Here is a 24329-nt window from a genome sequence, read left to right on the forward strand (position 1 = left end):
TGGTGTCGTTAGCTAGATTCCCTTCTTCTTATCAGTGTCCTGGTGGTCCATCTGAAAATAATGTCATAATTAAATAGATATTAAACCTTAAAGATCGGTATATTTGGGGGCGTGGCTGGCTTGATTGACAGGTCCAGTCTGGAGTGATTGACAGCCCGTTTGGACAAAGGGGGTCTTCTCCATGGAAGCTAACAATGTTTGCTGCGACTTTGAGCGGTTTACTAGCCAGGGGCATAGTGGCAAGTAGAGAAAGGCTGTTAGCGAGGTGACTTCTCAGGCAGCCCCGCCCATGGACCCGCCCTTTGCCCCTCCACGACTTTGCCCTCTCGTCCAAATATGGTCGCTTTCGATATTATCTTTTGATAATCTGCAAGTAGGGGTTCCATGGTGTAATGGTCAGCACTCTGGACTTTGAATCCAGTAATCCGAGTTCATACAGCCAATGCGGAAGTCCACAATGCCTTATGGTGTCGTTAGCTAGATTCCCTTCTTCTTATCAGTGTCCTGGTGGTCCATCTGAAAATAATTTCATAATTAAGTAGATATTAAACCTTAAAGATCGGTATATTTGGGGGCGTGGCTGGCTTGATTGACAGGTCCAGTCTGGAGTGATTGACAGCCCGTTTGGACAAAGGGGGTCTTCTCCATGGAAGCTAACAATGTTTGCTGCGACTTTGAGCGGTTTACTAGCCAGGGGCATAGTGGCAAGTAGAGAAAGGCTGTTAGCGAGGTGACTTCTCAGTCAGCCCCGCCTATGGACCCGCCCTTTGCCCCTCCACCACTTTGCCCTCTCGTCCAAATATGGTCGCTTTCGATATTATCTTTTAATAATCTGCAAGCAGGGGTTCCATGGTGTGATGGTCAGCACTCTGGACTATGAATCCAGTAATCCGAGTGCAAATCTCGGTGGAACCTACAGGCAAAGTCCGCGACTCAAAATACAGCCAATGGAGAAGTCCACAATGCCTTATGGTGTCGTTAGCTAGATTCCCTTCTTCTTATCAGTGTCCTGGTGGTCCATCTGAAAATAATTTCATAATTAAGTAGATATTAAACCTTAAAGATCGGTATATTTGGGGGCGTGGCTGGCTTGATTGACAGGTCCAGTCTGGAGTGATTGACAGCCCGTTTGGACAAAGGGGGTCTTCTCCATGGAAGCTAACAATGTTTGCTGCGACTTTGAGCGGTTTACTAGCCAGGGGCATAGTGGCAAGTAGAGAAAGGCTGTTAGCGAGGTGACTTCTCAGGCAGCCCCGCCCATGGACCCGCCCTTTGCCCCTCCACCACTTTGCCCTCTCGTCCAAATATGGTCGCTTTCGATATTATCTTTTGATAATCTGCAAGTAGGGGTTCCATGGTGTAATGGTCAGCACTCTGGACTTTGAATCCAGTAATCCGAGTTCAAATCTCGGTGGAACTGTAGCAGAGCCAACAGACAAACCACGTACCATCACACCTTTCCCCTACCCCCGACAAGGAGAAAGGGGGTTTTCCTCCTTTGTCCTTATCTCCAGAGCAGGAGCTTCAAAGCTTCTGGCCCAGCATGGGGTCAGAAAGTAGACCAAAATGGCCTTACAGTATGGAGACAAAGGATTTTAAGGAAGAACTAACTTTTCTGGATTTACAAACATATTCTCAAGGACTACATGGCTCATGGACACTATTTCAATGACAGTAGTTGATGTGTTATAATGTATGCTTTCCCTTTAATGCTGTGTTGACATAATTTGATGTTTTAATGTAACTTCCTTCCCTGTTATGATAAATCAGTCAATCTTGATATCAAAATGATTCTAATCTACAAACTAAACCATTTATTAATGTTGTATTGTTATATTTCGAAGTATAAGCAATACATGGACATTTGAAATAGCTGAACTCTGAAAAGTTATCAACCACTTCACACCCATACGTCAATCTCAGGATGGACGCCCAGGTGGGAGTAACTGACCAATCAAAGAGTTCACCTCCAAAAGGATACCCCCTTTCTCAAGGATTATAAAACCTTGACGCACAAGCAATCCGGGCTTTTTCGCAAGGATTCACCGGAAGTGTTCGCGACACATCTGACCTATCCTTCTCAATCAGCAACTCACTGGACCACTAGGAACTTGAACGAAAGATTCCTTTGCTCTAACCGTTTGACAACGACGAACGGAACCTTGACTCTTCTTCTTCAAACTGACAACAGTAACTGCGATATTGCTACATTTCTTACTTGTGAACATTGGAATATTGTGATTTAATTTGTTACGTTTGATTTTAGTTTGCAAATGATTTAACCTAACTTTCGTTAGGATTAGTTAACATACTCTCCCATTGTTCTCCAGAAGCCTATCTCTCTCTCTCTCTCCCTTCCCCCCTCCCCACGCGCTCTCAACCTACCATCTTGTACCAACCCTCATCATAGTTTAGGACCTACCGTATGCAGTTCAACTCAACTCACTTTCAACTAACCTATAACTTCTCTGGTATTTGTTCATTATAATTACATTTCCTTAAATAAATCATTGTTTATAATACTCGCGTTATCCCTCACGTTATCTGATCTGCTCTACTTTCATAGAATCCACTACTTAAGATTAGACTGATTATTACGAAGGCTATTATTCAATATTATTCAATAAGGTTTCCTCTGTCCCTTTAACAAATAAGAGGTGGTGCCCCCAAGAACTACATACTTTATTATAAATTAAGTATTGCTAATCTTAAACGAGCAAACCCCGCTACATATTGGAGCCCCGTGAGAGGCTTTGAAACAGATTGAAATGAGCGATCTATAACGGAGATACATTTTCCGTCTGAAACCCTCCCTCCCACCCTTTTGGTTAAATTAACGCTCCGTTGTATTTAACTATTCCCCCAGATAGCTACGGTTTTAAACACTGTTTGAATATTGTGCTGTGTACTCATTGAATTGTCATTGTCGTGAACAATTGGCTGTTTGTGTGTAACTAACTAGCTTCGGAAAAGCTAGACTTGAGCGGAGGTACGCGCGTGCGCAGTGACACTGCGACCCGTCTCATTTCATCTTGTGAAACTACAAAGGCAGCGCTTCTAAATGAAGGCATAAGAACCTTTTTATAGAGTCACAACACTACTATTTTGGTACCATACACGCTTCGGAAAGGTGTATTATAGTAGTGTTGGCCATTTGGGTTGAGTAAATCAACCAAGCAACTGATAAGTTGCCATTGTCTAGTTAGAGGTAGATAACAGACATTGATCAGTCCAAAAGGACTTTGATTTTGAAGGAGACTACGCAGTTCTCTACTTTAAGCTATATGCTTCTACCTTGTTAAACAATTGGTAAATTGATTAACCTAGCTTTTCGGAAAAAGCTTCACTTTGTTTTGCATGTAATTCAACATTAATGTAAACACTCAACCTCTAGAATCAGTAAAGTAACAGTAAAATAATTATTGAGACAGGAGAAGCTGCTTATTTAAGGACCTTTATTGTTGCTTAACCGGAAATAGTTACCTTTCGTGAACAAAGACCTGTAATTTGATTTTCATTCCGCGCACTTAAAAGTGGAAGTTGTCAGAATATCGGCGCTGTTGACCATACTGAACTGTAATCCTATTTACCCCTCATCAATATACAACTTTAACAACAATCGCTAAATAATAATTAAACGTAAAGTGTATTATTTTTAGTTTGCCCACTCTATCTGCGATCAGTCCAAAAGGACTTTTGTTTGGAAGTAGCCGAACAACGCAGCCTGTACTGCCACAATATTGTTAAACAATTCCGAAATTGATAAACTAGCTTTTCGAAAAGAAGCTTCACTGTTTTGCATTCAATTCGAGGTGAATGTAAAACCCTTGCCCAAATTAAAGCTACATTATAGATGCAGCAACAATTTAGTTCATTATCTGTTTGATTCTACAAGCTAAACCGGCTAACTTAATGTGCTATAGTATTTAAATACATTGTACTTTCTCAGTCCAGTTTAGGCTAAAACAAATCAACAGCTACTCAATCTAAATTCTCTAATCGTTTATAGATAATATAACAACATTACTGAAATTAAGATTTATTATAGGCCTAAAGGAATAAATATTTTTTTTTTGAATATTTGATCCTGGGTGGTGACTTTAATGTTAAATTTAATTTCTGAATATTAATCTCAGTTTTTGATTGTTAATCTTTGAATATTAACTTCTGATTTTAACTTTAATATTAATTTGGTAAACAATTTTATTTATTTTCTGAATCTTTGATCCTGGATGGTGACTTTAATATTGATTTTAATTTCTGAATATTAATCTCAGTTTTTGATTGTTAATCTTTGAATATTAACTTCTGATTTTAATTTTAATATTAAGTTGGTAAACAAAAAAAAAACAAAAAAAACAAAAGTATATATATATTGTTACCAAAAAGAGAACCACTACAAAACTAAAGTGCCTATCAACATTATCACAATAGCATTGTGTTAATAACTTCCAGTAGCCGAACCAAACATGTCTCACCTCACGAAAGCTGAGAAACTGATTGTCCACCTATCCAAGAAAGAAAACCCAAGATATGTGGAAACGCTGACCGATCTAAATTTCGATATGATCACCAGGAAAACTCAAGAAGTGGTCATAGAAAATGTAGGCCAAATATTGAGCAAATCCCAAATTGTCAAATGCCTATCCAGCCTCGGTCTCAACTATGCTGCACTACTCAGGTTATCAATAACAAAAGTCAACACACAATGGACACAGGCTCTCCAGGATCGAGAGGATGCTCTCAAGGCGGCACAAAGAGAACAAGAGCACAGGAAACGATTGGAACAGGAAACCAGCGACCTGGCTGTTGAACTAGATAGAGCTAAAGCACAGCTAACGGAACAGGAAACACAGCTAATACAACAGGAAATAACCCTCAAAGATGCCCTTGAAGCGAAAGAAAGAGAACAAGAACGACTGGAACAGGAAGCCAGCGGCCTAGCGGAAGAACTGGAAAGAGCTAAGACACAGCTAACGCAACAAGAAAGTACCCTCAGGGATGCCCTCATGGCTAAGGAAAAGGAACAAGAATTACGGGAGACACTGCAACAGGAAGCCAGCGGCCTAGCTGAGGAACTGGAAGAACTGAAAGAAGAAATGCAGGGGGTTCAGAAAAGCAACAAGGACTCAGCATCACTACTGAAAAACACAGAGAAGGTATTGGATGAAACTAATGGAAAAATAGCAGACTACGACCACTTAAAAGAAGAATGCCACGCTCTCCACACAAAAATCCAACTCCTGTACCAAGATCTCGCGCACGCCACAGCTGATCGGGGGACGATGAGGGACGAGTTACTTGAAGCAAGAACTGAACAACTATCTACCCTTCAAAAGCTGTACAAAGCGACCGCCACAATCCAGCCCATAGATGATCCAAACACTGACGGAAGAAGGAGACCAGAATATGCGGAACAGCTGAGCAGGAAACGGGACCAGAAAATTGAACTACAATCCCAACCTGAACGACACGCTCAGACCACAGCCCCAAACAGATGGGATAACGATGATGAACCCTCACGTTCAGCCTATCCACAAAATGCATGGGAAATGCATGACCTGCCACCAGCAGTGTCACTAAATCTGCTATTGAAAATGAGCAGGAACATAGAAAAGTTTGATCCAGACAATCCCACTCAAAGCATTGAGATGTATCTGGAACAACTGAACTTTAATCTCGATCGCCTACCTAGAGCTACAGACGCAGACAAGCTGTACCTGTTGAAGAGCACCTCTTCCAGCTCAATCAGAGCCCTGCTTGACAGGCAACCAGCTGGAGAACGCCACAGCTATGACATGGCTTGCCGGACCCTCAAGGCTTGGCACTCAGAAAGTAAAAGCTCCTGCTGCACTACCGCCCTGCACACAAAACAAAAGGCCAACGAAAACCCAAAGACATTCTATGAGCGGTTCCAGAAAGCCTATTTTGCAACAGAAAACCAACCCGGAGGAGAAGAAACTCCCATGTTCAAGTCAGTGTTCATCGACAACCTCTCCCAATCCATAAAACCCTTCATGACGACCTTCGCGAACCAGGAAACCATGACGGCTCTGCAGCTGAGAGACATGGCATATAAATCATGGGCGAACAACAACCGAGCTCCAGACTCAAATGTCCATGTGGTGGAATCAGACTCACACCTACAACTAGAAGGACGAGAACTCCAGAGACCCTACGAACCCAGACCCGCCTACAAGCAACCCTCCTATAATGCACGAGACCACTCAACAAGACCCGAACAATATCAAAACAATTACAATAGACAACCCGACAACAACTATGGATACAAACAACACTCCTATCACGCAAGTAACCACTCAACAAGACCCACACCGTACCAAAACGAACACAACAACCCTGGACGACACCAGCACAACTATAACAAAACAAACAAACCCCAAGAGTATCAACAAAAAGAAAAATGTGAAGAGAACATAGAAATCATGAAGAAAAACCTTAGTGACATACTAAGAAAATTGGATGAAGCAAACAAAAAGGATCCGTCAGACCCAGCATGACTAGAAGGCCCCAACACGGAAAACACACCTCAAGGGCTCCCCATTGGATGGGAAAAAGGAAAGATGACCCAAGACCACCACAAACCCAGGAGAAGACAACCTCCAGAAACAACAACACACAAACAAGCCCCACAGTTACACACATTTCTGGGTGAGCTTTCCAGAAAAGGAAGAGCTAACCGAAGCTATGTCCCCATCACACTTGAAGATGAAGTGCCCTGCGAAGGATTGCTGGACACGGGTGCAGAAATCTGCCTGATTGCACCCACCTTGGCCGCTCAGCTAAAAGAAATAGCCAGATCAAACAGAAGATGGATTAAAAGTGAAGATAGTGAATTCAACATCACAAGCTTCAGCCAAAACAAAGCTCCAGTCACAGAGACACTGTACTTGAAGCTAACATTTGGAGAAATGTCCCTAATCCACCCCATCCATGTCTCACCGCTTGAGACCGAAAAACTGCTGATTGGACACGATCTACTCAACAGACTGGAACCCCTCATTGACTTCAAACGAAACAAGATGTGGACCCACGTCAAGAAGCCCTATCCACTGCCTCACCCTGAAGTCCAGAACACAGTCTTCACAGTGGAAGGGGGGGACATCCTACGTCTGATCCACATCTCTCAGAAGAGGACCCGATCCATGGGCTAGATGGCCGCTCCAGACCGCCCCAGAGCTACGCCACTCACCCATCGAGACACAAGGTTAAAAAAGAATCAGCACAACGCCATGACCGTCGGGTGCCATCAGAAACCCACCTGCGACGAGAAGCATCACAGGTCCAAAAGAAGTCACATGATGCCAACTGGATGAGAGTGCAGAAAGTAGGAAAACCTACCATGGCCGACAAGCATCCCAGAAGAAGCACCCCAACTGTGACAAGGTGGCACAACCCCCGGAAGAAAACACCGCTACTCGCGGACAACAGGCCAGGCACAGAGGCCTGGCCTTATACCAGCAACCTGACCCTGTCAAACTGCTGATGAAACAGGTGCACAACAGGTGCCTTGACCAAAGTGTCTCAAAGTCACAAAAAAAAAAAAACCTCCTTTAAACCAAAATAATAGGCAAACACCGTCACAAGACGAATATGGCTCCACCAATCTACCAATATTTTTATTTCTTAAATCTGTTACCAGAAACCCAACATGATTTACTTTGAGGTACTGTCAAAAGGAATGCCTTAGAGCTACCGCTGCATAAGCCACCTTCCCTGGCCCCTGACAAATAAGACCATGACTCCAGGAAGTCAAGGCACCCACTTCCACTTCTCTCTCTTTTCTTTCCTTTCATTCTAAGAAACTTAGTAATAGGACCCAAGTTAGCGCCCATTGATTCCTACATTGTTTAGTGTCCACTCATGCCAATGTTTACAGTAGAAATGCTGTTGTAGTGTCGTGTTTGTCTTTTCTCTGCTCTTCTTACGTGCCAACAGCCCAATGACGTCGAGTCATCGGACGTTGCCAGCAGGGGGATATGTAGCAGAGCCAACAGACAAACCACGTACCATCACACCTTTCCCCTACCCCCGACAAGGAGAAAGGGGGTTTTCCTCCTTTGTCCTTATCTCCAGAGCAGGAGCTTCAAAGCTTCTGGCCCAGCATGGGGTCAGAAAGTAGACCAAAATGGCCTTACAGTATGGAGACAAAGGATTTTAAGGAAGAACTAACTTTTCTGGATTTACAAACATATTCTCAAGGACTACATGGCTCATGGACACTATTTCAATGACAGTAGTTGATGTGTTATAATGTATGCTTTCCCTTTAATGCTGTGTTGACATAATTTGATGTTTTAATGTAACTTCCTTCCCTGTTATGATAAATCAGTCAATCTTGATATCAAAATGATTCTAATCTACAAACTAAACCATTTATTAATGTTGTATTGTTATATTTCGAAGTATAAGCAATACATGGACATTTGAAATAGCTGAACTCTGAAAAGTTATCAACCACTTCACACCCATACGTCAATCTCAGGATGGACGCCCAGGTGGGAGTAACTGACCAATCAAAGAGTTCACCTCCAAAAGGATACCCCCTTTCTCAAGGATTATAAAACCTTGACGCACAAGCAATCCGGGCTTTTTCGCAAGGATTCACCGGAAGTGTTCGCGACACATCTGACCTATCCTTCTCAATCAGCAACTCACTGGACCACTAGGAACTTGAACGAAAGATTCCTTTGCTCTAACCGTTTGACAACGACGAACGGAACCTTGACTCTTCTTCTTCAAACAGTAACTGCGATATTGCTACATTTCTTACTTGTGAACATTGGCATATTGTGATTTAATTTGTTACGTTTGATTTTAGTTTGCAAATGATTTAACCTAACTTTCGTTAGGATTAGTTAACATACTCTCCCATTGTTCTCCAGAAGCCTATCTCTCTCTCTCTCTCCCTTCCCCCCTCCCCACGCGCTCTCAACCTACCATCTTGTACCAACCCTCATCATAGTTTAGGACCTACCGTATGCAGTTCAACTCAACTCACTTTCAACTAACCTATAACTTCTCTGGTATTTGTTCATTATAATTACATTTCCTTAAATAAATCATTGTTTATAATACTCGCGTTATCCCTCACGTTATCTGATCTGCTCTACTTTCATAGAATCCACTACTTAAGATTAGACTGATTATTACGAAGGCTATTATTCAATATTATTCAATAAGGTTTCCTCTGTCCCTTTAACAAATAAGAGGTGGTGCCCCCAAGAACTACATACTTTATTATAAATTAAGTATTGCTAATCTTAAACGAGCAAACCCCGCTACAGAACCTACAGGCAAAGTCCGCGACTCAAAATACAGCCAATGGAGAAGTCCACAATGCCTTATGGTGTCGTTAGCTAGATTCCCTTCTTCTTTTCAGTGTCCTGGTGGTCCATCTGAAAATAATGTCATAATTAAGTAGATATTAAACCTTAAAGATCGGTATATTTGGGGGCGTGGCTGGCTTGATTGACAGGTCCAGTCTGGAGTGATTGACAGCCCGTTTGGACAAAGGGGGTCTTCTCCATGGAAGCTAACAATGTTTGCTGCGACTTTGAGCGGTTTACTAGCCAGGGGCATAGTGGCAAGTAGAGAAAGGCTGTTAGCGAGGTGACTTCTCAGGCAGCCCCGCCCATGGACCCGCCCTTTGCCCCTCCACCACTTTGCCCTCTCGTCCAAATATGGTCGCTTTCGATATTATCTTTTGATAATCTGCAAGTAGGGGTTCCATGGTGTAATGGTCAGCACTCTGGACTTTGAATCCAGTAATCCGAGTTCAAATCTCGGTGGAACCTACAGGCAAAGTCCGCGACTCAAAATACAGCCAATGGAGAAGTCCACAATGCCTTATGGTGTCGTTAGCTAGATTCCCTTCTTCTTATCAGTGTCCTGGTGGTCCATCTGAAAATAATGTCATAATTAAATAGATATTAAACCTTAAAGATCTGTATATTTGGGGGCGTGGCTGGCTTGATTGACAGGTCCAGTCTGGAGTGATTGACAGCCCGTTTGGACAAAGGGGGTCTTCTCCATGGAAGCTAACAATGTTTGCAGCGACTTTGAGCGGTTTACTAGCCAGGGGCATAGTGGCAAGTAGAGAAAGGCTGTTAGCGAGGTGGCTTCTCAGTCAGCCCCGCCCATGGACCCGCCCTTTGCCCCTCCACCACTTTGCCCTCTCGTCCAAATATGGTCGCTTTCGATATTATCTTTTGATAATCTGCAAGTAGGGGTTCCATGGTGTAATGGTCAGCACTCTGGACTTTGAATCCAGTAATCCGAGTTCATACAGCCAATGCGGAAGTCCACAATGCCTTATGGTGTCGTTAGCTAGATTCCCTTCTTCTTATCAGTGTCCTGGTGGTCCATCTGAAAATAATTTCATAATTAAGTAGATATTAAACCTTAAAGATCGGTATATTTGGGGGCGTGGCTGGCTTGATTGACAGGTCCAGTCTGGAGTGATTGACAGCCCGTTTGGACAAAGGGGGTCTTCTCCATGGAAGCTAACAATGTTTGCAGCGACTTTGAGCGGTTTACTAGCCAGGGGCATAGTGGCAAGTAGAGAAAGGCTGTTAGCGAGGTGGCTTCTCAGTCAGCGCCGCCCATGGACCCGCCCTTTGCCCCTCCACCACTTTGCCCTCTCGTCCAAATATGGTCGCTTTCGATATTATCTTTTGATAATCTGCAAGCAGGGGTTCCATGGTGTAATGGTCAGCACTCTGGACTTTAAATCCAGTAATCCGAGTTCATACAGCCAATGCGGAAGTCCACAATGCCTTATGGTGTCGTTAGCTAGATTCCCTTCTTCTTATCAGTGTCCTGGTGGTCCATCTGAAAATAATTTCATAATTAAGTAGATATTAAACCTTAAAAATCGGTATATTTGGGGGCGTGGCTGGCTTGATTGACAGGTCCAGTCTGGAGTGATTGACAGCCCGTTTGGACAAAGGGGGTCTTCTCCATGGAAGCTAACAATGTTTGCTGCGACTTTGAGCGGTTTACTAGCCAGGGGCATAGTGGCAAGTAGAGAAAGGCTGTTAGCGAGGTGACTTCTCAGGCAGCCCCGCCCATGGACCCGCCCTTTGCCCCTCCACCACTTTGCCCTCTCGTCCAAATATGGTCGCTTTCGATATTATCTTTTGATAATCTGCAAGTAGGGGTTCCATGGTGTAATGGTCAGCACTCTGGACTTTGAATCCAGTAATCCGAGTTCAAATCTCGGTGGAACCTACAGGCAAAGTCCGCGACTCAAAATACAGCCAATGGAGAAGTCCACAATGCCTTATGGTGTCGTTAGCTAGATTCCCTTCTTCTTATCAGTGTCCTGGTGGTCCATCTGAAAATAATGTCATAATTAAGTAGATATTAAACCTTAAAGATCGGTATATTTGGGGGCGTGGCTGGCTTGATTGACAGGTCCAGTCTGGAGTGATTGACAGCCCGTTTGGACAAAGGGGGTCTTCTCCATGGAAGCTAACAATGTTTGCAGCGACTTTGAGCGGTTTACTAGCCAGGGGCATAGTGGCAAGTAGAGAAAGGCTGTTAGCGAGGTGACTTCTCAGTCAGCCCCGCCCATGGACCCGCCCTTTGCCCCTCCACCACTTTGCCCTCTCGTCCAAATATGGTCGCTTTCGATATTATCTTTTGATAATCTGCAAGTAGGGGTTCCATGGTGTAATGGTCAGCACTCTGGACTTTGAATCCAGTAATCCGAGTTCATACAGCCAATGCGGAAGTCCACAATGCCTTATGGTGTCGTTAGCTAGATTCCCTTCTTCTTATCAGTGTCCTGGTGGTCCATCTGAAAATAATGTCATAATTAAGTAGATATTAAACCTTAAAGATCGGTATATTTGGGGGCGTGGCTGGCTTGATTGACAGGTCCAGTCTGGAGTGATTGACAGCCCGTTTGGACAAAGGGGGTCTTCTCCATGGAAGCTAACAATGTTTGCAGCGACTTTGAGCGGTTTACTAGCCAGGGGCATAGTGGCAAGTAGAGAAAGGCTGTTAGAGAGGTGGCTTCTCAGTCAGCCCCGCCCATGGACCCGCCATTTGCCCCTCCACCACTTTGCCCTCTCGTCCAAATATGGTCGCTTTCGATATTATCTTTTGATAATCTGCAAGTAGGGGTTCCATCGTGTAATGGTCAGCACTCTGGACTTTGAATCCAGTAATCCGAGTTCATACAGCCAATGCGGAAGTCCACAATGCCTTATGGTGTCGTTAGCTAGATTCCCTTCTTCTTATCAGTGTCCTGGTGGTCCATCTGAAAATAATGTCATAATTAAGTAGATATTAAACCTTAAAGATCGGTATATTTGGGGGCGTGGCTGGCTTGATTGACAGGTCCAGTCTGGAGTGATTGACAGCCCGTTTGGACAAAGGGGGTCTTCTCCATGGAAGCTAACAATGTTTGCAGCGACTTTGAGCGGTTTACTAGCCAGGGGCATAGTGGCAAGTAGAGAAAGGCTGTTAGCGAGGTGGCTTCTCAGTCAGCGCCGCCCATGGACCCGCCCTTTGCCCCTCCACCACTTTGCCCTCTCGTCCAAATATGGTCGCTTTCGATATTATCTTTTGATAATCTGCAAGCAGGGGTTCCATGGTGTAATGGTCAGCACTCTGGACTTTAAATCCAGTAATCCGAGTTCATACAGCCAATGCGGAAGTCCACAATGCCTTATGGTGTCGTTAGCTAGATTCCCTTCTTCTTATCAGTGTCCTGGTGGTCCATCTGAAAATAATTTCATAATTAAGTAGATATTAAACCTTAAAGATCGGTATATTTGGGGGCGTGGCTGGCTTGATTGACAGGTCCAGTCTGGAGTGATTGACAGCCCGTTTGGACAAAGGGGGTCTTCTCCATGGAAGCTAACAATGTTTGCAGCGACTTTGAGCGGTTTACTAGCCAGAGGCATAGTGGCAAGTAGAGAAAGGCTGTTAGCGAGGTGGCTTCTCAGTCAGCCCCGCCCATGGACCCGCCCTTTGCCCCTCCACCACTTTGCCCTCTCGTCCAAATATGGTCGCTTTCGATATTATCTTTTGATAATCTGCAAGTAGGGGTTCCATGGTGTAATGGTCAGCACTCTGGACTTTGAATCCAGTAATCCGAGTTCAAATCTCGGTGGAACCTACAGGCAAAGTCCGCGACTCAAAATACAGCCAATGGAGAAGTCCACAATGCCTTATGGTGTCGTTAGCTAGATTCCCTTCTTCTTATCAGTGTCCTGGTGGTCCATCTGAAAATAATGTCATAATTAAATAGATATTAAACCTTAAAGATCGGTATATTTGGGGGCGTGGCTGGCTTGATTGACAGGTCCAGTCTGGAGTGATTGACAGCCCGTTTGGACAAAGGGGGTCTTCTCCATGGAAGCTAACAATGTTTGCTGCGACTTTGAGCGGTTTACTAGCCAGGGGCATAGTGGCAAGTAGAGAAAGGCTGTTAGCGAGGTGACTTCTCAGGCAGCCCCGCCCATGGACCCGCCCTTTGCCCCTCCACCACTTTGCCCTCTCGTCCAAATATGGTCGCTTTCGATATTATCTTTTGATAATCTGCAAGTAGGGGTTCCATGGTGTAATGGTCAGCACTCTGGACTTTGAATCCAGTAATCCGAGTTCATACAGCCAATGCGGAAGTCCACAATGCCTTATGGTGTCGTTAGCTAGATTCCCTTCTTCTTATCAGTGTCCTGGTGGTCCATCTGAAAATAATTTCATAATTAAGTAGATATTAAACCTTAAAGATCGGTATATTTGGGGGCGTGGCTGGCTTGATTGACAGGTCCAGTCTGGAGTGATTGACAGCCCGTTTGGACAAAGGGGGTCTTCTCCATGGAAGCTAACAATGTTTGCTGCGACTTTGAGCGGTTTACTAGCCAGGGGCATAGTGGCAAGTAGAGAAAGGCTGTTAGCGAGGTGACTTCTCAGTCAGCCCCGCCTATGGACCCGCCCTTTGCCCCTCCACCACTTTGCCCTCTCGTCCAAATATGGTCGCTTTCGATATTATCTTTTGATAATCTGCAAGTAGGGGTTCCATGGTGTAATGGTCAGCACTCTGGACTTTGAATCCAGTAATCCGAGTTCATACAGCCAATGCGGAAGTCCACAATGCCTTATGGTGTCGTTAGCTAGATTCCCTTCTTCTTATCAGTGTCCTGGTGGTCCATCTGAAAATAATTTCATAATTAAGTAGATATTAAACCTTAAAGATCGGTATATTTGGGGGCGTGGCTGGCTTGATTGACAGGTCCAGTCTGGAGTGATTGACAGCCCGTTTGGACAAAGGGGGTCTTCTCCATGGAAGCTAACAATGTTTGCAGCGACTTTGAGCGGTTTACTAGCCAGGGGCATAGTGGCAAGTAGAGAAAGGCTGTTAGCGAGGTGGCTTCTCAGTCAGCGCCGCCCATGGACCCGCCCTTTGCCCCTCCACCACTTTGCCCTCTCGTCCAAATATGGTCGCTTTCGATATTATCTTTTGATAATCTGCAAGCAGGGGTTCCATGGTGTAATGGTCAGCACTCTGGACTTTAAATCCAGTAATCCGAGTTCATACAGCCAATGCGGAAGTCCACAATGCCTTATGGTGTCGTTAGCTAGATTCCCTTCTTCTTATCAGTGTCCTGGTGGTCCATCTGAAAATAATTTCATAATTAAGTAGATATTAAACCTTAAAGATCGGTATATTTGGGGGCGTGGCTGGCTTGATTGACAGGTCCAGTCTGGAGTGATTGACAGCCCGTTTGGACAAAGGGGGTCTTCTCCATGGAAGCTAACAATGTTTGCAGCGACTTTGAGCGGTTTACTAGCCAGAGGCATAGTGGCAAGTACAGAAAGGCTGTTAGCGAGGTGGCTTCTCAGTCAGCCCCGCCCATGGACCCGCCCTTTGCCCCTCCACCACTTTGCCCTCTCGTCCAAATATGGTCGCTTTCGATATTATCTTTTGATAATCTGCAAGTAGGGGTTCCATGGTGTAATGGTCAGCACTCTGGACTTTGAATCCAGTAATCCGAGTTCAAATCTCGGTGGAACCTACAGGCAAAGTCCGCGACTCAAAATACAGCCAATGGAGAAGTCCACAATGCCTTATGGTGTCGTTAGCTAGATTCCCTTCTTCTTATCAGTGTCCTGGTGGTCCATCTGAAAATAATGTCATAATTAAGTAGATATTAAACCTTAAAGATCGGTATATTTGGGGGCGTGGCTGGCTTGATTGACAGGTCCAGTCTGGAGTGTTTTACAGCCCGTTTGGACAAAGGGGGTCTTCTCCATGGAAGCTAACGATGTTTGCAGCGACTTTGAGCGGTTTACTAGCCAGGGGCATAGTGGCAAGTAGAGAAAGGCTGTTAGCGAGGTGACTTCTCAGTCAGCCCCGCCCATGGACCCGCCCTTTGCCCCTCCACCACTTTGCCCTCTCGTCCAAATATGGTCGCTTTCGATATTATCTTTTGATAATCTGCAAGTAGGGGTTCCATGGTGTAATGGTCAGCACTCTGGACTTTGAATCCAGTAATCCGAGTTCATACAGCCAATGCGGAAGTCCACAATGCCTTATGGTGTCGTTAGCTAGATTCCCTTCTTCTTATCAGTGTCCTGGTGGTCCATCTGAAAATAATTTCATAATTAAGTAGATATTAAACCTTAAAGATCGGTATATTTGGGGGCGTGGCTGGCTTGATTGACAGGTCCAGTCTGGAGTGATTGACAGCCCGTTTGGACAAAGGGGGTCTTCTCCATGGAAGCTAACAATGTTTGCAGCGACTTTGAGCGGTTTACTAGCCAGGGGCATAGTGGCAAGTAGAGAAAGGCTGTTAGCGAGGTGGCTTCTCAGTCAGCGCCGCCCATGGACCCGCCCTTTGCCCCTCCACCACTTTGCCCTCTCGTCCAAATATGGTCGCTTTCGATATTATCTTTTGATAATCTGCAAGCAGGGGTTCCATGGTGTAATGGTCAGCACTCTGGACTTTAAATCCAGTAATCCGAGTTCATACAGCCAATGCGGAAGTCCACAATGCCTTATGGTGTCGTTAGCTAGATTCCCTTCTTCTTATCAGTGTCCTGGTGGTCCATCTGAAAATAATTTCATAATTAAGTAGATATTAAACCTTAAAGATCGGTATATTTGGGGGCGTGGCTGGCTTGATTGACAGGTCCAGTCTGGAGTGATTGACAGCCCGTTTGGACAAAGGGGGTCTTCTCCATGGAAGCTAACAATGTTTGCTGCGACTTTGAGCGGTTTACTAGCCAGGGGCATAGTGGCAAGTAGAGAAAGGCTGTTAGCGAGGTGGCTTCTCAGTCAGCCCCGCCCATGGACCCGCCCTTTGCCCCTCCACCACTTTGCCCTCTCGTCCAAATATGGTCGCTTTCGATATTATCTTTTGATAATCTGCAAGTAGGGGTTCCATGGTGTAATGGTCAGCACTCTGGACTTTGAATCCAGTAATCCGAGTTCAAATCTCGGTGGAACCTACAGGCAAAGTCCGCGACTCAAAATACAGCCAATGGAGAAGTCCACAATGCCTTATGGTGTCGTTAGCTAGATTCCCTTCTTCTTATCAGTGTCCTGGTGGTCCATCTGAAAATAATGTCATAATTAAATAGATATTAAACCTTAAAGATCTGTATATTTGGGGGCGTGGCTGGCTTGATTGACAGGTCCAGTCTGGAGTGATTGACAGCCCGTTTGGACAAAGGGGGTCTTCTCCATGGAAGCTAACAATGTTTGCAGCGACTTTGAGCGGTTTACTAGCCAGGGGCATAGTGGCAAGTAGAGAAAGGCTGTTAGCGAGGTGGCTTCTCAGTCAGCCCCGCCCATGGACCCGCCCTTTGCCCCTCCACCACTTTGCCCTCTCGTCCAAATATGGTCGCTTTCGATATTATCTTTTGATAATCTGCAAGTAGGGGTTCCATGGTGTAATGGTCAGCACTCTGGACTTTGAATCCAGTAATCCGAGTTCATACAGCCAATGCGGAAGTCCACAATGCCTTATGGTGTCGTTAGCTAGATTCCCTTCTTCTTATCAGTGTCCTGGTGGTCCATCTGAAAATAATTTCATAATTAAGTAGATATTAAACCTTAAAGATCGGTATATTTGGGGGCGTGGCTGGCTTGATTGACAGGTCCAGTCTGGAGTGATTGACAGCCCGTTTGGACAAAGGGGGTCTTCTCCATGGAAGCTAACAATGTTTGCAGCGACTTTGAGCGGTTTACTAGCCAGGGGCATAGTGGCAAGTAGAGAAAGGCTGTTAGCGAGGTGGCTTCTCAGTCAGCGCCGCCCATGGACCCGCCCTTTGCCCCTCCACCACTTTGCCCTCTCGTCCAAATATGGTCGCTTTCGATATTATCTTTTGATAATCTGCAAGCAGGGGTTCCATGGTGTAATGGTCAGCACTCTGGACTTTAAATCCAGTAATCCGAGTTCATACAGCCAATGCGGAAGTCCACAATGCCTTATGGTGTCGTTAGCTAGATTCCCTTCTTCTTATCAGTGTCCTGGTGGTCCATCTGAAAATAATTTCATAATTAAGTAGATATTAAACCTTAAAGATCGGTATATTTGGGGGCGTGGCTGGCTTGATTGACAGGTCCAGTCTGGAGTGATTGACAGCCCGTTTGGACAAAGGGGGTCTTCTCCATGGAAGCTAACAATGTTTGCAGCGACTTTGAGCGGTTTACTAGCCAGAGGCATAGTGGCAAGTAGAGAAAGGCTGTTAGCGAGGTGGCTTCTCAGTCAGCCCCGCCCATGGACCCGCCCTTTGCCCCTCCACCACTTTGCCCTCTCGTCCAAATATGGTCGCTTTCGATATTATCTTTTGATAATCTGCAAGTAGGGGTTCCATGGTGTAATGGTCAGCACTCTGGACTTTGAATCCAGTAATCCGAGTTCAAATCTCGGTGGAACCTACAGGCAAAGTCCGCGACTCAAAATACAGCCAATGGAGAAGTCCACAATGCCTTATGGTGTCGTTAGCTATATTCCCTTCTTCTTATCAGTGTCCTGGTGGTCCATCTGAATATAATGTCATAATTAAATAGATATTAAACCTTAAAGATCGGTATATTTGGGGGCGTGGCTGGCTTGATTGACAGGTCCAGTCTGGAGTGATTGACAGCCCGTTTGGACAAAGGGGGTCTTCTCCATGGAAGCTAACAATGTTTGCTGCGACTTTGAGCGGTTTACTAGCCAGGGGCATAGTGGCAAGTAGAGAAAGGCTGTTAGCGAGGTGACTTCTCAGGCAGCCCCGCCCATGGACCCGCCCTTTGCCCCTCCACCACTTTGCCCTCTCGTCCAAATATGGTCGCTTTCGATATTATCTTTTGATAATCTGCAAGTAGGGGTTCCATGGTGTAATGGTCAGCACTCTGGACTTTGAATCCAGTAATCCGAGTTCATACAGCCAATGCGGAAGTCCACAATGCCTTATGGTGTCGTTAGCTAGATTCCCTTCTTCTTATCAGTGTCCTGGTGGTCCATCTGAAAATAATTTCATAATTAAGTAGATATTAAACCTTAAAGATCGGTATATTTGGGGGCGTGGCTGGCTTGATTGACAGGTCCAGTCTGGAGTGTTTTACAGCCCGTTTGGACAAAGGGGGTCTTCTCCATGGAAGCTAACGATGTTTGCAGCGACTTTGAGCGGTTTACTAGCCAGGGGCATAGTGGCAAGTAGAGAAAGGCTGTTAGCGAGGTGACTTCTCAGTCAGCCCCGCCCATGGACCCGCCCTTTGCCCCTCCACCACTTTGCCCTCTCGTCCAAATATGGTCGCTTTCGATATTATCTTTTGATAATCTGCAAGTAGGGGTTCCATGGTGTAATGGTCAGCACTCTGGACTTTGAATCCAGTAATCCGAGTTCATACAGCCAATGCGGAAGTCCACAATGCCTTATGGTGTCGTTAGCTAGATTCCCTTCTTCTTATCAGTGTCCTGGTGGTCCATCTGAAAATAATTTCATAATTAAGTAGATATTAAACCTTAAAGATCGGTATATTTGGGGGCGTGGCTGGCTTGATTGACAGGTCCAGTCTGGAGTGATTGACAGCCCGTTTGGACAAAGGGGGTCTTCTCCATGGAAGCTAACAATGTTTGCAGCGACTTTGAGCGGTTTACTAGCCAGGGGCATAGTGGCAAGTAGAGAAAGGCTGTTAGCGAGGTGGCTTCTCAGTCAGCGCCGCCCATGGACCCGCCCTTTGCCCCTCCACCACTTTGCCCTCTCGTCCAAATATGGTCGCTTTCGATATTATCTTTTGATAATCTGCAAGCAGGGGTTCCATGGTGTAATGGTCAGCACTCTGGACTTTAAATCCAGTAATCCGAGTTCATACAGCCAATGCGGAAGTCCACAATGCCTTATGGTGTCGTTAGCTAGATTCCCTTCTTCTTATCAGTGTCCTGGTGGTCCATCTGAAAATAATTTCATAATTAAGTAGATATTAAACCTTAAAGATCGGTATATTTGGGGGCGTGGCTGGCTTGATTGACAGGTCCAGTCTGGAGTGATTGACAGCCCGTTTGGACAAAGGGGGTCTTCTCCATGGAAGCTAACAATGTTTGCAGCGACTTTGAGCGGTTTACTAGCCAGAGGCATAGTGGCAAGTAGAGAAAGGCTGTTAGCGAGGTGGCTTCTCAGTCAGCCCCGCCCATGGACCCGCCCTTTGCCCCTCCACCACTTTGCCCTCTCGTCCAAATATGGTCGCTTTCGATATTATCTTTTGATAATCTGCAAGTAGGGGTTCCATGGTGTAATGGTCAGCACTCTGGACTTTGAATCCAGTAATCCGAGTTCAAATCTCGGTGGAACCTACAGGCAAAGTCCGCGACTCAAAATACAGCCAATGGAGAAGTCCACAATGCCTTATGGTGTCGTTAGCTAGATTCCCTTCTTCTTATCAGTGTCCTGGTGGTCCATCTGAAAATAATGTCATAATTAAATAGATATTAAACCTTAAAGATCGGTATATTTGGGGGCGTGGCTGGCTTGATTGACAGGTCCAGTCTGGAGTGATTGACAGCCCGTTTGGACAAAGGGGGTCTTCTCCATGGAAGCTAACAATGTTTGCTGCGACTTTGAGCGGTTTACTAGCCAGGGGCATAGTGGCAAGTAGAGAAAGGCTGTTAGCGAGGTGACTTCTCAGGCAGCCCCGCCCATGGACCCGCCCTTTGCCCCTCCACCACTTTGCCCTCTCGTCCAAATATGGTCGCTTTCGATATTATCTTTTGATAATCTGCAAGTAGGGGTTCCATGGTGTAATGGTCAGCACTCTGGACTTTGAATCCAGTAATCCGAGTTCATACAGCCAATGCGGAAGTCCACAATGCCTTATGGTGTCGTTAGCTAGATTCCCTTCTTCTTATCAGTGTCCTGGTGGTCCATCTGAAAATAATTTCATAATTAAGTAGATATTAAACCTTAAAGATCGGTATATTTGGGGGCGTGGCTGGCTTGATTGACAGGTCCAGTCTGGAGTGATTGACAGCCCGTTTGGACAAAGGGGGTCTTCTCCATGGAAGCTAACAATGTTTGCTGCGACTTTGAGCGGTTTACTAGCCAGGGGCATAGTGGCAAGTAGAGAAAGGCTGTTAGCGAGGTGACTTCTCAGTCAGCCCCGCCTATGGACCCGCCCTTTGCCCCTCCACCACTTTGCCCTCTCGTCCAAATATGGTCGCTTTCGATATTATCTTTTGATAATCTGCAAGTAGGGGTTCCATGGTGTAATGGTCAGCACTCTGGACTTTGAATCCAGTAATCCGAGTTCATACAGCCAATGCGGAAGTCCACAATGCCTTATGGTGTCGTTAGCTAGATTCCCTTCTTCTTATCAGTGTCCTGGTGGTCCATCTGAAAATAATTTCATAATTAAGTAGATATTAAACCTTAAAGATCGGTATATTTGGGGGCGTGGCTGGCTTGATTGACAGGTCCAGTCTGGAGTGATTGACAGCCCGTTTGGACAAAGGGGGTCTTCTCCATGGAAGCTAACAATGTTTGCAGCGACTTTGAGCGGTTTACTAGCCAGGGGCATAGTGGCAAGTAGAGAAAGGCTGTTAGCGAGGTGGCTTCTCAGTCAGCGCCGCCCATGGACCCGCCCTTTGCCCCTCCACCACTTTGCCCTCTCGTCCAAATATGGTCGCTTTCGATATTATCTTTTGATAATCTGCAAGCAGGGGTTCCATGGTGTAATGGTCAGCACTCTGGACTTTAAATCCAGTAATCCGAGTTCATACAGCCAATGCGGAAGTCCACAATGCCTTATGGTGTCGTTAGCTAGATTCCCTTCTTCTTATCAGTGTCCTGGTGGTCCATCTGAAAATAATTTCATAATTAAGTAGATATTAAACCTTAAAGATCGGTATATTTGGGGGCGTGGCTGGCTTGATTGACAGGTCCAGTCTGGAGTGATTGACAGCCCGTTTGGACAAAGGGGGTCTTCTCCATGGAAGCTAACAATGTTTGCAGCGACTTTGAGCGGTTTACTAGCCAGAGGCATAGTGGCAAGTACAGAAAGGCTGTTAGCGAGGTGGCTTCTCAGTCAGCCCCGCCCATGGACCCGCCCTTTGCCCCTCCACCACTTTGCCCTCTCGTCCAAATATGGTCGCTTTCGATATTATCTTTTGATAATCTGCAAGTAGGGGTTCCATGGTGTAATGGTCAGCACTCTGGACTTTGAATCCAGTAATCCGAGTTCAAATCTCGGTGGAACCTACAGGCAAAGTCCGCGACTCAAAATACAGCCAATGGAGAAGTCCACAATGCCTTATGGTGTCGTTAGCTAGATTCCCTTCTTCTTATCAGTGTCCTGGTGGTCCATCTGAAAATAATGTCATAATTAAGTAGATATTAAACCTTAAAGATCGGTATATTTGGGGGCGTGGCTGGCTTGATTGACAGGTCCAGTCTGGAGTGTTTTACAGCCCGTTTGGACAAAGGGGGTCTTCTCCATGGAAGCTAACGATGTTTGCAGCGACTTTGAGCGGTTTACTAGCCAGGGGCATAGTGGCAAGTAGAGAAAGGCTGTTAGCGAGGTGACTTCTCAGTCAGCCCCGCCCATGGACCCGCCCTTTGCCCCTCCACCACTTTGCCCTCTCGTCCAAATATGGTCGCTTTCGATATTATCTTTTGATAATCTGCAAGTAGGGGTTCCATGGTGTAATGGTCAGCACTCTGGACTTTGAATCCAGTAATCCGAGTTCATACAGCCAATGCGGAAGTCCACAATGCCTTATGGTGTCGTTAGCTAGATTCCCTTCTTCTTATCAGTGTCCTGGTGGTCCATCTGAAAATAATGTCATAATTAAGTAGATATTAAACCTTAAAGATCGGTATATTTGGGGGCGTGGCTGGCTTGATTGACAGGTCCAGTCTGGAGTGATTGACAGCCCGTTTGGACAAAGGGGATCTTCTCCATGGAAGCTAACAATGTTTGCAGCGACTTTTTGCGGTTTACTAGCCAGGGGCATAGTGGCAAGTAGAGAAAGGCTGTTAGCGAGGTGGCTTCTCAGTCAGCCCCGCCCATGGACCCGCCCTTTGCCCCTCCACCACTTTGCCCTCTCGTCCAAATATGGTCGCTTTCGATATTATCTTTTGATAATCTGCAAGCAGGGGTGCCATGGTGTAATGGTCAGCACTCTGGACTTTGAATCCAGTAATCCGAGTTCAAATCTCGGTGGAACCTACAGGCAAAGTCCGCTACTCAAAATACAGCCAATGGAGAAGTCCACAATGCCTTATGGTGTCGTTAGCTAGATTCCCTTCTTCTTTTCAGTGTCCTGGTGGTCCATCTGAAAATAATGTCATAATTAAGTAGATATTAAACCTTAAGTAGATATTAAACCTTAAAGATCGGTATATTTGGGGGCGTGGCTGGCTTGATTGACAGGTCCAGTCTGGAGTGATTGACAGCCCGTTTGGACAAAGGGGATCTTCTCCATGGAAGCTAACAATGTTTGCAGCGACTTTTTGCGGTTTACTAGCCAGGGGCATAGTGGCAAGTAGAGAAAGGCTGTTAGCGAGGTGGCTTCTCAGTCAGCCCCGCCCATGGACCCGCCCTTTGCCCCTCCACCACTTTGCCCTCTCGTCCAAATATGGTCGCTTTCGATATTATCTTTTGATAATCTGCAAGCAGGGGTGCCATGGTGTAATGGTCAGCACTCTGGACTTTGAATCCAGTAATCCGAGTTCAAATCTCGGTGGAACCTACAGGCAAAGTCCGCTACTCAAAATACAGCCAATGGAGAAGTCCACAATGCCTTATGGTGTCGTTAGCTAGATTCCCTTCTTCTTATCAGTGTCCTGGTGGTCCATCTGAAAATAATGTCATAATTAAGTAGATATTAACCTTTTCATGTTCCTGTTAAATTTGCCTGAAAACGCCTAAACAGCATACCCAAAGTAAATTGGAAGCTGTTCTTGAACCATTTGGAGTACATGCATGTAAATGATCTCTTTTGAAAGCTGACACTCTGAAGTTATGTCCCCTGTTGTCAGGACCCCTGTCAGTCCTTCTAGTGTTGAGTAATAGAAGCTTGAACACAAGGAAAGTGAAAATTTCTATTTCCGCCTAGATTTTGTTTTGAAAACAGAGGCCTGAAGAGGCCTAGAGGTGGTAGGTATTATCTGGAAGACTAAATTGGACCACAGGTTGAAGCCTTACCCAATTCAAATCAAAAGTCAAACATAATACCACAATATATTCATATTTGACACATGTTTTTATAAGAGTACATCCAGGAATTTTCTAAAAGGGTCTTTTGGAGACTCCAAAATGACCCTTTGTAACCAAGGTCAAGGTCAAATAAAAAGGTATTATTTTTCATAATTGTTATCTCTGGCCCATCTCTGGTACTTAGAAATATCATATATAATAGCTAAATCCCTAATTAGTAATACTGAAACACAAAAACTGAAGCATGAACACATTGGAGTGCTTTATCTGATTCCAAGGATTGGCGCACAAAGAACACTGATTCTGTCAACCATATTGCGCAATCGACTGTTATTTTGAAGGCTCCACAGACGCATACAAATGAGGTATTGGCATTTTCAGCTAGCTGTCAGCTACAAGGCTAACGAGCTAATTTCAGAGCCAGTCGAAGCCAGTTCGAGAAATTTGTTTAGAACGAGTGTGGGGGGGGGGGGCGGGGGGGGGCAGGACGCACAGACCTAGTTGGCTTTAGAGGGCTGTCAACGGGGCATGGAAGCTCCTATTGGGTCGAACAAGGTGTCAATCAAAAGGGGAGGGTTCAACGGACATTTTGAGACCTTCATTTTGTAAATACTCCGTTGATAAATCGGAGAAAATAACACTTTTA

At 45.3% G+C, this 24329-nt stretch overlaps 11 non-coding genes across 11 annotated transcripts; all 11 read left to right on the plus strand.

Moving 5' to 3' along the window:
* Window positions 1–1348: 1348 nt before the first annotated feature.
* trnaq-uug (transfer RNA glutamine (anticodon UUG)) lies at window positions 1349–1420 on the plus strand. Its single transcript has one exon. It is a non-coding gene; the product is annotated as a tRNA-Gln (tRNA).
* An 8326-nt stretch (window positions 1421–9746) lies between these two features.
* On the plus strand, window positions 9747–9818 carry trnaq-uug (transfer RNA glutamine (anticodon UUG)). Its single transcript has one exon. It is a non-coding gene; the product is annotated as a tRNA-Gln (tRNA).
* Window positions 9819–11181: 1363 nt separating this feature from the next.
* trnaq-uug (transfer RNA glutamine (anticodon UUG)) lies at window positions 11182–11253 on the plus strand. Its single transcript has one exon. It is a non-coding gene; the product is annotated as a tRNA-Gln (tRNA).
* A 1828-nt stretch (window positions 11254–13081) lies between these two features.
* trnaq-uug (transfer RNA glutamine (anticodon UUG)) lies at window positions 13082–13153 on the plus strand. The gene has a single exon. It is a non-coding gene; the product is annotated as a tRNA-Gln (tRNA).
* Window positions 13154–14981: 1828 nt separating this feature from the next.
* Window positions 14982–15053, plus strand: trnaq-uug (transfer RNA glutamine (anticodon UUG)). The gene has a single exon. It is a non-coding gene; the product is annotated as a tRNA-Gln (tRNA).
* A 1363-nt stretch (window positions 15054–16416) lies between these two features.
* On the plus strand, window positions 16417–16488 carry trnaq-uug (transfer RNA glutamine (anticodon UUG)). The gene has a single exon. It is a non-coding gene; the product is annotated as a tRNA-Gln (tRNA).
* Window positions 16489–17851: 1363 nt separating this feature from the next.
* trnaq-uug (transfer RNA glutamine (anticodon UUG)) lies at window positions 17852–17923 on the plus strand. The gene has a single exon. It is a non-coding gene; the product is annotated as a tRNA-Gln (tRNA).
* A 1828-nt stretch (window positions 17924–19751) lies between these two features.
* trnaq-uug (transfer RNA glutamine (anticodon UUG)) lies at window positions 19752–19823 on the plus strand. The gene has a single exon. It is a non-coding gene; the product is annotated as a tRNA-Gln (tRNA).
* Window positions 19824–21651: 1828 nt separating this feature from the next.
* Window positions 21652–21723, plus strand: trnaq-uug (transfer RNA glutamine (anticodon UUG)). Its single transcript has one exon. It is a non-coding gene; the product is annotated as a tRNA-Gln (tRNA).
* Window positions 21724–22621: 898 nt separating this feature from the next.
* trnaq-uug (transfer RNA glutamine (anticodon UUG)) lies at window positions 22622–22693 on the plus strand. The gene has a single exon. It is a non-coding gene; the product is annotated as a tRNA-Gln (tRNA).
* Window positions 22694–23144: 451 nt separating this feature from the next.
* On the plus strand, window positions 23145–23216 carry trnaq-uug (transfer RNA glutamine (anticodon UUG)). The gene has a single exon. It is a non-coding gene; the product is annotated as a tRNA-Gln (tRNA).
* The last annotated feature ends 1113 nt before the right edge of the window (window positions 23217–24329 follow it).

The sequence above is a fragment of the Osmerus eperlanus genome, chromosome 25, assembly GCF_963692335.1.
Source record: "Osmerus eperlanus chromosome 25, fOsmEpe2.1, whole genome shotgun sequence".
Classification (NCBI taxonomy): Eukaryota; Metazoa; Chordata; class Actinopteri; order Osmeriformes; family Osmeridae; genus Osmerus; species Osmerus eperlanus.